General features: G+C 40.2%; 1 long non-coding RNA gene across 1 annotated transcript in view; it reads left to right on the forward strand.

The window, feature by feature from the left end:
• LOC129409214 (uncharacterized) overlaps window positions 1-6503 on the forward strand; it is a 19057-nt gene extending 12554 nt beyond the window's left edge. Inside the window, exons 2-3 of the long non-coding RNA XR_008632285.1 lie at window positions 1862-2509; window positions 6031-6503. This is a non-coding gene — a long non-coding RNA (uncharacterized LOC129409214). The remainder of the gene's footprint in view (window positions 1-1861; window positions 2510-6030) is intronic.
• The last annotated feature ends 7422 nt before the right edge of the window (window positions 6504-13925 follow it).

The raw sequence follows: 13925 nt of genomic DNA on the forward strand, positions 1-13925 counted from the left end.
TTTTGTGATAATTTTTCACAGTTTTTCTTTATTCGTTCTTTTCATACTCGGGTGAGAGCAGATACATCGGACAAAAATAAGAACAGAAAAGATAATCGCAAATCAACAGTAACAAAACAAAACAAAACAGATCAATGTAGTTAAATAAATAAAATGTGTTTCTCACACCATCTTGTAAAAGCCTGATCCCGTCAGATCTCAGAGGCTCAGCAGGACCGGGTCTGGTCAGTTCACTGGGAAAATCAGGAGCCACAGGAGGCGCCAGTCGCAATAACTGTTGTTGTGTCCTTAGGCAAGACACTTCACCCTCATTGCCTAGTATGAAAGTGTTGTGTGTGTGTGATGGTGTTGGTCGGAGGGGCAGATGGTGCCGATTGGCAGGGCAGGTGCACTTCTGTCAGTCTGCCCCAGGGCAGCTGTGGCTACAATAGTAGTTTACCACCACTGGGTGTAGAGTGAATGAATAATACTGAATAAAGCTCTGTAAAGTGTCTTTGTGACAAAAATGTCTGTGAAAAGCGCGATATAAATAAAGACTTACTTAAAGGTTGTATGGAGGATTTTTTTTTTGTTTCAAATTGTCAATGATAGATTATAAAGGTGCAGTCGCCTTGTAATTATGATGACCAAAAAAAAGAGAATAAAAATTCATCAACTCTGGACGTGGTGGGGCTAAACATTTGCCAATAGATAACGACACTGCCTCGTTATCTGTGAGCTGACAGGCTGTCAATCAAACTCCCTACGTTTCTAGTGTAACTGACTTGCCTGCGCTGCCGGTACGTGGTTTACGTACGACTGTCACACAGTCCACAGACGCAAGACGCACAGACGCTGTTTACTCCACCAACGCAACAGTTCTTAGCGGCTTTTTTTGACCTATATTTTCCTCGCAGTTCGCACAAAGTTTGTTGCAATGGCGACAAGAATCCAGGAGCAGTTCGCCGCAAAAGAAAGTCCGTTTTTGAGGTCGCTGAAAGAAGAAGACAAGGGGAAAAAAGCAGCGAAGCCAAACTAAGGTGATTCTTGAAGATTCATTCCAGCGATGGCGCGCGACTGAAGCAGACGCAGGGTCTAAAGACTGACACACTGGTCCACAAATTACTCCTGGACAGGAAACTTCTGCTTATTATGAAAACGTACTTTATTTCCAAGAGCTGGACAAACGTTTTTCAGGACACGAATGTGATATCCTATGTCTGAAAACGTCATTTTCAAGGCAAAGAAAGAGTCCGCTTGCTGCTGTGTGTTGTAGCTAGTTCATTCACACGGAATCTCCGCGCAACCTTCTCTGCACCCCTTTCCTGCTCCTGTCCCCGCTGCCCGATCCACTCTTCCCCCTGCTCCTCACTTCTCCGCACTCTTCTCGCTCTAACAAATGTCCGCACACCCTCCCCTCCTCACTTCTCCGTCTTGCTAACCAACACTGTAGTTAGTTGTTTACAAGTCATGTGCAGCGGCTGTAAACAAACCTGTTTCTGGCGTAAGGAGGAGGAGGGAGGAGGTGTTTCTACGTAGGAGCTGTAGGGGAGGGGGGTGGTTTCACACATGCGCAACATTTGAAAAAGGACAAACAGTCGCTGGATTTCTCGTTCCTTGGAAAATCCTCTATACAACCTTTAATAAAATGATGTACACACAGTTCTGTAGCTCCCATTAAGCACATTACACACAGCGAGTAGAGCACCAAGCACTTGCCGGGGCACCACGAGAATCCTCGCAAAACCACTGGTGTAGTAATGCTGTTCATCCCCTGGAATCCCCTGGTCCTCACTTTGTCCAGAATGCCGACTCTGTGTATACAATAAGTATCCCCACAATCATCCCTCCCTCCCCAAACATTTTCTTTCTCTTTATCCAGGTCACGGAGGCAACAGTCTGAGCAGTGAGGTCCAGATTTCTCTCACCCAAGACTCTTCAGGGGTCCCGAGGTGTTCCCAGCCCAGCCCAGAGACCAACATAACATAAGATAATCCTTTATTGTCTCCCATGGGAGAAATTTGTCTTGGGACAGGGGGTCACATGTTTTATCAAAAAACAACACAACACAAAGCAGCACATAAACAAACATCAGAGAACAGAATAAATATGAGACCAAGTGTGACCACGAGTGATGCACCAACGGGACCTTTAAAAACTATTCTTAACAGACAAGCCCTTGCATTCTTCTGTTCTATTAATTATTGCACATTCCCTAAGCCTTTTATAATTATTTTTAACTGCACTATCTGAGTTTAGCAGGTTAACAGCTAGTGGCACAAAAGAACGTTTGAATCTGTTCAGTTTACAGTTTGGACCCTGAACCTTCTGCCTGATGGCATCAACTCAAACTGACTGTGAAGAACATGGGTTGGGTCATTGATCACCTTCCTGGGTCTTCACGGAGGATGTCCCCAGGGAGACATCCAGCCACTCTCCAGAGGAAACCATGGATCTATAATAAGGACCGGATAAGACACTCCCCCTGTCCTCGCTCCAGGTCGACTAGTGGACGCTCCAGGTACTGCAGGTACTATGATCCAGAAAGAATTGTCCCACAGAGCACAATGTTGTTGGTTTTTTTTTTTTTTTTGTGTGAAATCAAACTGCCCGTGTTTGACTGACATGATATCAACTTTCATAAGGGTCAGATTTGTTTATTTTTATATGTGTTTTTCTCATTTTCTCTTCTTTTTGTGTTTTTTGTGCTTTTTTTTTTCCATCTCGTCCTCATTTTGTGTTTTTGGAAGTATGTTTTCCTCATTTTGTGTGTTTTTTCCTAATTTTATCCTCATTTTGTGTTTTTGTGGGAGGATTTTTTGTGTTTTTTTCCTCATTTTGTCTTCATTTTGTGTTTTTATTTTTCTCATTTCATACTCTTTTGTGTGTGTGTGTTTTTTTTCCCTCTCATTTCATCCTTATTTTGTTTAGGGTGTTTTTTGGGGTGTTTTTTCTTCTCTTTGATTTCATTTTGTGTTTTGTGTGTGTGTTTTTTCCTCATTTTGTTTTCATTTTTTGTGCATTTTTTCCTCATTTTGTCCTCATTTTGTTTTTTGTGGATCTTTTTTATGTTTTTTTTCTCGTTTCATCACATCAGATTTGTTTATTTCAGTGACTCACGTGAAACGAAGTAGACCAGCGCTCGTCACGTTTAGTTTCTCGCTCGTGGATTCTGGAGAAATTCCCCATAAGATATTTTGTCTTTCTTTTTTCGTCCAAAGCAGCCATATTTGTTGTGTGTGATCCGGATCCAAGGCAAAACGGACGACACAAAAACCACGACCTGAATGAACCCAGACCAGAACAACAAGAACAGAACCAAAAAACACGGCCCCGTCTCCCAGATCGAATTCATCCAGGATCATGAAAGTGCTGGAGAATTACAATCACAGAAAAGTACAAACAACTTCCAAAACATCAGCGATTCTTTCAAGATTTTGTCAATTTTCTGTAACATCTGACACCAATTTGAGCAGAAAACTGTGGAGCGCAAATCCACGTCTGAAATGTGATTAAGCGCTTCAGCTGCACTCGCTCTGCAAACACACGGCGACTGGAAATGAGCAAACGCTGAGTTTATTTTCGTTTGGAGACACAGATTCACTTAGAGACGTGATTATACCAGAATTATATGCAAATGTGAAGAGTTTGGGCCCAGTAAACTTGGCTCCTGTGAGTTTTTTCTTTTCCTCATTTCGTCCTCAGTTTGTGGTTTTGGGAAACGGTAAACAGTCACATTTTTAAACCGAGCTTTATAACGAGGAACCACTTATTCACACTTTCATACACCAGTGTTCACAGACACTGGAGGGGGTGAAGTGTCTTGCCCAAGGACACAACAACAGCATTTATCTGTGGGAGCTGGAATCACACCGACAACCTGTGGCTCAGTGGATCAAGAGTACATCAAGAGTGGGATTCAAACCTCATTTTGTGTCCGTCCCCCCCCCATTTTTTATTTTTCTGTGTTTTTTCTGTTTTTTTTGTTTTTTTGTTTTGTAAATGTTTTATCCCTCATTTCGTCTTCCTTTTGTGTGTGTGTTTTTTTTTTTTTTTGGTCCTCATTTTGTGTTTTTTGTGTGTGTTTTTTCTCATTTTGACCTCATTTTGTCTTTTTTATGGTTTTTTTTTTCCAGTGTTTTTCAGGGTTCAGGGTTTTTGTCTTTTTGTCTTCATTTCGTCGTCATTTTGTGTGTGTGTTTTTTCCTCACTTCGTCCTCATTTTGTGTTTTTTGTGGGGTTTTATGTGTATGTTTTCTTTTTTTTCTCATTTTGCCCTCATTTTGGTTTGTGTGTGGGGGTTTTTTTTTTGGGGGGGGGGTTCCTCATTTTATTTTATTTATTTATTTTTATTTATTTTTTTGTGTGTGTATGTGTGTGTTTGTTTTTCCTTCATTTCATCCTCATTTTTTGTTTTTTGCGTGTTTTTTTCCCTAATTTTGTGTTTTGTGTGCATTTTTTTTTAAAAACATTTTGTTCTCAATTTGTGGTTTTTGTGGGTTTTCTGTGGGGGTTTTTTTTTTTTTTTTTTTTCCCTCATTCCGTCCTCATTTTTGTTCTTTTGAGGGTTGTTTCTCATTTTGTGTTTTTCTTTGTGTTTTTTTTTATTTTTTATTCTCATTTCATCCTCAGTTTGTGGTTTTGGGAAACGGTAAATAATCACATTTTTAAACCGAGCTTTATAACGAGGAACCACTTATTCACACTTTCATACACCAGTGTTCACAGACACTGGAGGGGGTTAAGTGTCTTGCCCAAGGACACAACAACAGCATTTATCTGTGGGAGCTGGAATCACACCGACAACCTGTGGCTCAGTGGATCATGAGTACATCAAGAGTGGGATTCAAACCTCATTTTGCATCGCCCCCCCCTCATTTTTTTATTTTTCTGTGTTTTTTCTGTGTTTTTTTTTGTTTGTTTTGTTTTATCCCTCATTTCGTCTTCCTTTTGTGTGTGGGGTTTTTTTTTTTTTTTTTTGGTCCTCATTTTGTGTTTTTTGTGTGTGTTTTTTCTCATTTTGACCTCATTTTGTGCTTTTTTATGTTTTTTTTGGTTTTTTCAGGGTTCAGGGTTTTTGTCTCCTCATTTCGTCTTCAATTTTGTGTGTTTCATTTTTGTGTTTTTTTCCTCACTTCATCCTTATTTTGTGTTTTTTGTGGGGTTTTATGTGTATGTTTTCTTTTTTTTCTCATTTTGCCCTCATTTTGGTTTGTGTGTTTTTTGGGGGTGTTTTTTCCTCGTTTTATTTTCAAAAAAAATTGTGTGTGCGTGTGTGTGTTGTTTTTTTCTTCATTTCATCCTCATTTTTTGTTTTTTTGCTTGTGTTTTTTTCCCCTAATTTTGTGTTTTGTGTGCATTTTTAAAAAACATTTTTCCGTGTTTTTTTTTTTTTTTCCTCATTCCTCATTTTTCTTCTTTTGAGGGTTGTTCCTCATTTTGTGTTTTTCTTTGTGTTTTTTTTTTAAAATTCTCATTTCATCCTCATTTCTGTTCTTTTTTTTTCTTCTCATTTTCTGTTTTTGGCGTGTTTCTGTGTGTGTGTTTGTCCTCATTTTGTGTTTCTGTGTGTTTTTTTTGTTTGTTTGTTTGTTTTTCTCATTTCATCCTCATTTTGTCTTTTTTTTTCCCTCATTTTGCTCTCATTTTGTTTTTTTGTGTTTTTTTTTCCTCATTTTGTCTTTATTTTCTGGGTTTTTTGGTGTGTTTTTGTGTGTTTTTCCTCATTTCATCCTCATTTTGTCTTTTTTGTCCCCATTTTGTTTTTGTGCGTGTTTTTTTCCTCATTTCGTCTTCATTTTCTGTTTTTTGGGTGTTTTGTGTGTGTTTTTCCTCATTTTGTCCTCATTTTGTGTATTTTTCCCCTCATTTCATCCACACTTTGTAATTTTTGTGAGTTTATTTGTGTATTTTCCTCCTTCCTTGTGAGTCTGTCTGAGTTGCATCACCGGTGCAGGTGGGCTGTGAGACTCTCGTGTGTCGAGTCTCTGCGAAGGGGAGGTACAAGTTTCCATCACAAATTTTGATTTATTTCTCCAATCTGTCCACAAGGGGGCTTTACGACGCCTGGCACCTCCTGTGTGCTCATGATGGATGAACCCGGAGCTACATCTGCCCCAAGAAACCGACGAACGCCCGGAGAACGCCGTATTTTCACATCCAGACACATCGTTTGGTTCGACATGACTCAGGGTTATAATGCAAACATGACACCATTAAAGGGCCCAGATTATACTGTTTATGATCTGTGTTATCAGGTCGTTTCCTCTTCAAAAACACACATGGAGTTGAGTTTTGTTTCATTCACACATGTTTGAGTAAAATTTTATTATTAGTCTGTCTACATTTCTCCTCATCTGGATATTTTTTCTCAATTTTGCTTTTAAAACTCCCCCTTTTACCCCTGAATAAAGTGTTATATAGGGGTGTGCAAAAATATTGAAATATCGATATATCGTATCGCTTAATGTGATGATACAGTATCGATATCATGGGCTGCTGTATCGATATATCACCAAGAGTATTTTTTGGTATATTTTACTAAATTATTTTCTTACAGTTTTTTGTTAAAGTGCGACACATTTGACATTTTCACTGTTTTGACGAATTAAAATGTTTGTGTTTCATATGAACTTTGCACAAAAAAGTGGTTTAACAAAGACTTTTAGTATCACAGACATGATTTCGCCTTTATTTTTATTGAACTGTATTGAATCGATTTGAAATATATCGTATTGAATCGAAAGCTCACTGTATCGAGGTATGTATCGTATCGGTAACTTCTTAATGATACCCAGCTCTAGTGTTATACATCCTTTTTTTCAGTACGTCCTGTTATTTCACAATCTGCTGCTGTAATTGTGTCATGTGGCTGTAATAAAAGCCATAGGATCAGAAAGACAAAAAAAAAAAAAAAATAAAAAAATAAAATTTACACTCACATATTCACACATACAAAACACACAGCAAACGTGTATAAAAAAAAAAAAAAAAAACTTTTGGGGTGTAAACATGTCTAATTTAGAACCTTAACTACAAAAGTGCAAAATATCAAGTCTGTCAAGTCTGTAAATAAAATATAAAATATCCTTATTGACTCAAAACAAAACAAAAAGTGCAATGGCCTCATGACTTTCCTGGTGTCAGTCGTGGAAACAGCTGGTGTCAGGTCCAGGGCACTGAGACACATCACTTCCTGCATTTCCATGGGGTTTATTACATTTGGATTTGGACATCTGGACTGAAATAAACCTGAAAATAAAAACAGCAAAAGATTTGCAATTACACAGACCAAGCTGCACCATTAGTCATTTATTTGAGAAATATCTGCACTTAGAGCGACTTTTTCAAATGTTACAAACACAGACGCTCAGAGCATCGACCGTTTTGACTCACTACACTCTTTGGCAAAGTTTGGGCTGAACAAAATGGATGGACCAGAGGCACTTGGCGGAAAACTAAGTTCTTGGGAAAGTGTTCGAAAAGCTGTGACGGCCTAGTCAGTCTGGTTCCACCTAGTGCCTCCGCTCAATTTCATTTTTCTCCAGAGACTAGGTCAGGAATCAGAATACACCAGACGATTTGCAAAAACCCCCGAAGTGCAAGTTTGGGCACCAGCCAATCAGTGAAGAGCTGTGAAGTCATGACGTCAAACTCGTGGCGTCTGTCTGTGTCCCTTTTGTGGAACAGCACAACAGAAAACAAAACATTGAGATGGATGTAAACGAAGACAGACATTCTGTGTTGGCGACGATTCCTCAGATCGAGGATTTAAAGCCGGAACAAAGAGAATGTTTGGTGAATTTTATCAAGGGGAAAGACGTTATTGTCCTTCTTCCTACGGGATTTGGCGAATTACATACGTGGTTGGTTAAATAAAAAAGTACCCGCCTACTGTCGAGCAAACGAATCCTAATGCTGCGAAGTGAGGTAGACGATGATCTGAAACCAACCTCCAGAGTGGAAAAGTTGAATAAGCTCCACCATAGCATTTCCATCTACACTGTCCAAGACGCAAAACTCTGGTCAGATCTGCTCAGGTCGTGTACACGTTTACGTCACCACCTCGTCCCCTGGCATGCACACACTATGAAATTCCACACACTTTTGCATCACCGTGTGCACGCAGGTTTCCTCCCGAAAACTCTCGTCTAAACGCGGAATAAAAAGTGAAGACGCGACACCACTTCTGCGCCTTCTGTTCAGACCCTCATCATATAAATGTACACTTACAAGGAAAAAAAAGTAAGTATCTTTTATGGTCGGAAAGTTATGAACGTTATGTTATATAAAACATATTCCCAGTTATCATATATGATTTTGTCCGTGTGGAAGGGTTAAAAACCACAGTGGAGCACTTCCTGTACCACATGACATCACAAGGTGGAGTTTTTTGTTTGTTTGAGAGAAGAACTCAGCCTCAATCTGCAGGTTTGTGTGTTAAACATGTGTGAATGAAACAAAAACAAAAAAACACAACTCCAGGTCTTTGTTTGTGATGAGGAAACATTAGAACATAAATCAGAAAATAGCATAAATATGAGCCTTTTAATCTGCATTTTTACTTATAAATACAAAAAAACCCTCAGCAAACTCACTCATTAACTTCTCCTTTCTGCTGTTGTTCCATATAAATCTTTATAATCTAAATAAAATGCTAAATAAAAGTAGAAATAGTTGACAAAACTCGAGTGACTAAACCAAACCCTTCAGTCCTTCAGTCCATTACTGAAAAACGCCGCATTAACTTGTGAATCTTATTTGTAATTCCCAAGTTTGCTTTCCTCCTCTCTCATTGTGCGAGCTGAATGCGTGTGGCTGCGGGCGGACTGCACAGGGGTCAGAGTTCGCCCCGAGCCGTCGTCATGGTAACCGGCCCACGACAATCTGTTCGCGTTTTTTATTCTGTTTCTTTGGAGGCGCTCGGAGCGTGACTCACTCCCTCGCACGAGCCGCACAGTCGACGCAGACGCTCCTATAGAATAACACGGAGCCGCTCGGATGCACAGCCTCGTGCGCGGCCCTCCTCGTCGCCGTGGAGATAAGAACGCTCGGCCTGGAATGTTCCGCAGATGGGCATTAACTACTCTATTTTGCATTAATTCACGTACATGAGTTTTATGATTTAAAGGTGCAACTGTGTCTGATCGCCAGCTTATCTTTATGGAGATGTTATTGGTTTATTTACAATATTCCAAAGTATGGCATTAATAGGGCTGAGTGTCATTAAGAAGCTGCCAACATACAGACCTCAGCCCTCGTGACGGCGAATGAGTCGGAGCTCTGGAGCACGTCTCGTTCTTTCTGAAACAAATCGCTCCGGAGCGCTGCCTCGGAGCTCGTCTCGCAGCAGCCGCTCACGTGACCAAAGTGTGGAAGTGTCGGTCCCTCCCTCTACTGCAGGGGTGGGCAAACTATGGCCCGGGGGACGTATGCGGCCCTTTAAACCTTTTAATCCGGCCCGCCCAACTGGAATAAATTACAATAATAAACCTTGTTGATGTTTTATTTGTCTTGCATTTCCAGTGTTTCCCAGTAGATGGCGCACTATATATACATTGAGTTGCGGCGTATTATGTTGGCCGCAATGCTTTATGGGAAAGTGTTCTTACAGGAGTTATTCGGACCATGAGTGAAGTAGTTGGTGCTTAAGATATAAGATGCACTGCTTCCAGTTTGAGTTGGTAAAAATCAATCAAGGAAACCTGTGGTCTCTGAGTTGTAATGATTAATGTGTACAACATTTTGGAGTCAGGTTTTATCTCACTCACAGGTGTGTGTCTGTGGTTGTTTGGCGTGAGCTTTGTTTTTGAGCTGTTATCAGTCATATTCGAAAACAGTGAACTCACGATGAACATTGACTCATGTTGTGCAGTGGAGCAGGTCTCAACAGTTTTATTTGTTCTGAATCTTTCACAGCAGTGATGAAACGTGTAGCGTCTGAAGTCCTGGATAAATGTGAATAAGAATGTGATGAATCTGAGCTCTTAACACGTTATGTCCTGTCTTCTGTCCGGCCCTTCAGTCAAACTTTAGGACCCTATGTGGCCCGCGAGCCAGAAAGTTTGCCCACCCCTGGTCTACTGCTTCGCTCTGCGTGTCGATCGCTTCAGTGTATCGAAGCGTCTCATTGGCTTGGCGAATGTTCCGCTCTGTGATTGGTTCAGAGTGTTCAGTGCACTTCTGTGGTTTGACAAGCGCTAAACTGCTACAGTATAAAAGATGCACCAATATTTCTTAAAAATGTTGGGTAGTGAGGGTTTTTAGTGATGATTTTGGTGACTTCTGGCATTTGTTTCATTTTCGTTGGCGTCTACAAATGGAAAAAAGCGTTCCATGGTTTGGGATCACTTTGATCTAATTCCACCTAACAAGGTCACACCTATTTTCTTATTTACAGCATGATATTTATGTTTCTCTTTACATATTATTTTAAATCATCATTATTGTTGTTGTTGTTGGTACGGTGTCGCTCTGCACACAAGTTTTTTCTTACACAAACAATACTTCATCGATGTTGAGACACCTGCATGACAATGGTTAAATTTGTCCACTAGAGGTCAGTGTTTCTCCGAGGGCACAGACACGTCCAACCATTTGAGACAATATTGAGACTGAGGTGTAAATGCTTCACGAGGCTCCGTTCGCCGTCACTACTCAACACTTATACTTGTGCATGAACGAGTTCAGAAGAACAGGTTCATTGAACAGGTTCATTTTTCAGTGAACTTTGAACTGAACGCAACACTTTTGTAAATCAAGAACTTGAACACGAATTTGTTCAAATTATGTGAAATGAATCACGTACGTGACTGTTGGGGTTCAATTAAACGTCGGAATTTGTTTTCACCTGACGAGTGTCGAGGTCTGCTCGCACTTAAACTCGCGAAACCACAGCGTCAACGTGAAGGCGACTCCACCTGCAGCTCTAGTGAAACGTACTGATTCTTGTATTTGTCAGTGGGAAAAACGATCAAACTTGACTCAGCACGTTTAGCTGCTTGTATTTACCTTCTGACCAGACTGACCACGGCAAACGCAAGGATTTCAAAAGTAAATTTCAAAGCACTAATTAGCAGTATTTCTGGACCTAAACTCTTTCACATGACACAGAACTGTCCCAGGAGTACGTGGTGCTGATGGTAAACGCACAAATACAACAATAGATTCATGCTCTCTGTGTATTTTGACGGGGATATGCGTCTACACTCACATAGAGCGTCAAAATAATAATAAAATAGGATGGATCCCATTTTCTGAAATCTATGCTCACAGGACTCGCTGCTCTATGCGTGTGTCTAGAGCGTAAAGTGGAGCCGCCCTCATCACTTTCATTCCATTCTACAAACTACGAGTCCAAAAGTTGCAGGGACGTCCCTCTGTCACAGAAAGAACATATAGTCATGTCCTTTAGTCCAACAGAAGCTGCTGCATCAGCGCACATGGAAAAGCTGCTTTTTTCCAGCGTTTACAATTTATGCAAATTAGCCATGTGGTTTTAAGTTTTGTTTCTGTAAAACTTAAACAAATGTGTCAAAGCTGAATTAAACACATGATAATGTCAAACGAGCTGATGTGGCTCTGCAGTGGTTTTGGTTTATATGTTGTAAAGTTGTTGTAAACTGGAAGTCAGTTTGAAAAATAAGTTCAGCGTTTCATTATCTGGGGCCGGGTCGCGGGGGCAGCAGCCTAAGCAGGGACTCCCAGACTTCCTTCACCCCAGACACGTCCTCCAGCTCCTCCAGGGGGGATTTACATAACTCACCTAAAAATAAAATAAACTGAACTTTGAACTTGTTCATGAAAAGTGTGAACAACACTGGGCCATGATACGATACACTTTTTGTTACAGTGAGCTTTCGATTCAATATGATTCGATATGATATACCGTAAAATACTGTAAAATATTTGTTATTATTTTCAGTCATTTAACAGACCAGGCTTTTATTTGAGACCTGTTGGCAGTTTGGGGCAGGCGATGAATTCCTTCTTCACAAAAATCTCAGAGGAAGTGTCGCTGTTATACGACGGCCTGGCGCTTGCTTTGCCGACCTTGTGGGCTCGATTCCCGCCACCTCGTCCCTTTGCCACAACTGTCCTCTTTCCTCCACAGCAGCTACGATGACACTGAAGTAATATGACCAAAACTCCTAAAAAAATGCTTCCATTTCCTGCCCACTATGTCGCACCATCTTTCTTTTTTACATCAACATTAACAAAGTTGAGTGCATGTGCATCCAAAAGACAAACACTTTTCAGTCTTTTCATCACAAAAGAAGCAAAGTAAATAAAGTGACCGACATAAATAAAGTGAAATGATGTTAAATAAAGAGCTGCACTAAACCTGCACACGTCTGATCTCTGAAAACATGAACCATCTCCAACACGAAACACACACAGAGAGAACATTCATATTCCACTGAGTCGTGTCCTTTAGTCCGACAGAAACTGAACCACATCAGGGCACAAGGAGCGAGCTGTTTTTATCAGTGTATAGTTTATGCAAATGAGTCATGTGGTTTTAAATTTAGTTTCTATAAAACATAAACAAATGTGTCAAAACTGCATTAACCACATGATAATGTCAAATGGGCTGATGTGTCGCAAAGTTCAGTTTATTTATGCAGATTAGTAAAAGTAATAATAATGATGATAATTTTATTATAAAAACCTTAATGATTAATCAAAAATTCATTAAGAAAATTTTATCGAATGCCCATCCCTAGTCCTGTTTAGTCCTGTTTTAGTCCTGGTTTAGTCCTGGTTTAGTCCTGGTCCTGTTTTAGTCCTTTTTAGTCTGTTTTAAGTCCTGGTTTAGTCCTGTTTTAGTCCTGGTTTAGTCCTGTTTTAGTCCTGTTTTAGTCCTGTTTTAGTCCTGGTTCCTGGTTTCCTGTTTTAGTCCTGGTTTTAATCCTGGTTTAGTCCTGTTTTAGTCCTGTTTAGTCCTGTTTAGTTGGTGTCCTGGTTTAGTCCTGGTTTAGTTTTTTAGTCCTGGTTCCTGTTTTAGTCCTGTTTTAGTTTTTAGTCCTGTTTTAGTCCTGGGTTTAAGTCCGTGTTTAGTGCTGTTTTAATCCTGGTTTAGTCAGTCCTGGTTTAGTCCTGTTTTAGTCCTGTTTTAGTTTTTAGTCCTGGTTCCTGTAGTCCTGGTTTAGTCCTGGTTTAGTCCTGGTTTAGTCCTGGTTCAGTCCGGCATCGCAGTTTAAGTCACGTAAGCGGGAAACAGCCGTTATCTCTTTTTTCCATTATTCATTTAAACACAAAATCGAAAACTGAAAAAATTCATCGTTATCCGTTTTGTTTTTTGTTTTTTTTTGTTTTTTTTTCATTTTGGTTTTGGAGACAAATAATGAAGAAAATAGTTGTTGTTTTTTTTTAAGTTTTCTTATTTTTGGTTTTATTTTGAAAAACAGATGATACCCGGATTGCCCAGACCTGCTCAGCTTCAGGCTTCGACAAAAAGTTTTGGACACAATGAAAAGAGGTTTATAAAGGATCATTAACCATAAACCGGGTCAACAAATGTGTGATCTGACAGTGACACAGAAAATCCTCCAGATCACTTTAAACTCCAGAGATTCTACATTTTGCTGATGTCTCGAACGCAACATAAAGAAAAGATAATTTAAATATTTTTTGCAGTGTGGGTTATAATTAAAGCGCAGCGTGATCCCAGTTTGTATTTGTGAATCTGAAACCAGTGACCCAGAGGAAACCCAGAGAGACCCGGCTCCATGTGGGTCACCAGAACCGCTCCAAACAGGTCGGAGTCTGAGGGACCGGCCTGGATGTTTGTGTTGGCGTTGGCGTCGGGTTCCGCTGGGACTCCTCAAGCGCCGCACAATGGGCTCTGTTCACGTTACGTCGCAAACCAGGAAGACGTTTGGAAAGATGAGATTATAATAGAATTCCGGTGGAGTCCGCGACACTGGACTGACCGACTGTGATCA

The sequence above is a fragment of the Boleophthalmus pectinirostris genome, unplaced genomic scaffold, assembly GCF_026225935.1.
Source record: "Boleophthalmus pectinirostris isolate CB_2022bp ecotype Guang Dong unplaced genomic scaffold, ASM2622593v1 HiC_scaffold_19, whole genome shotgun sequence".
In the NCBI taxonomy this organism is placed as follows: Eukaryota; Metazoa; Chordata; class Actinopteri; order Gobiiformes; family Gobiidae; genus Boleophthalmus; species Boleophthalmus pectinirostris.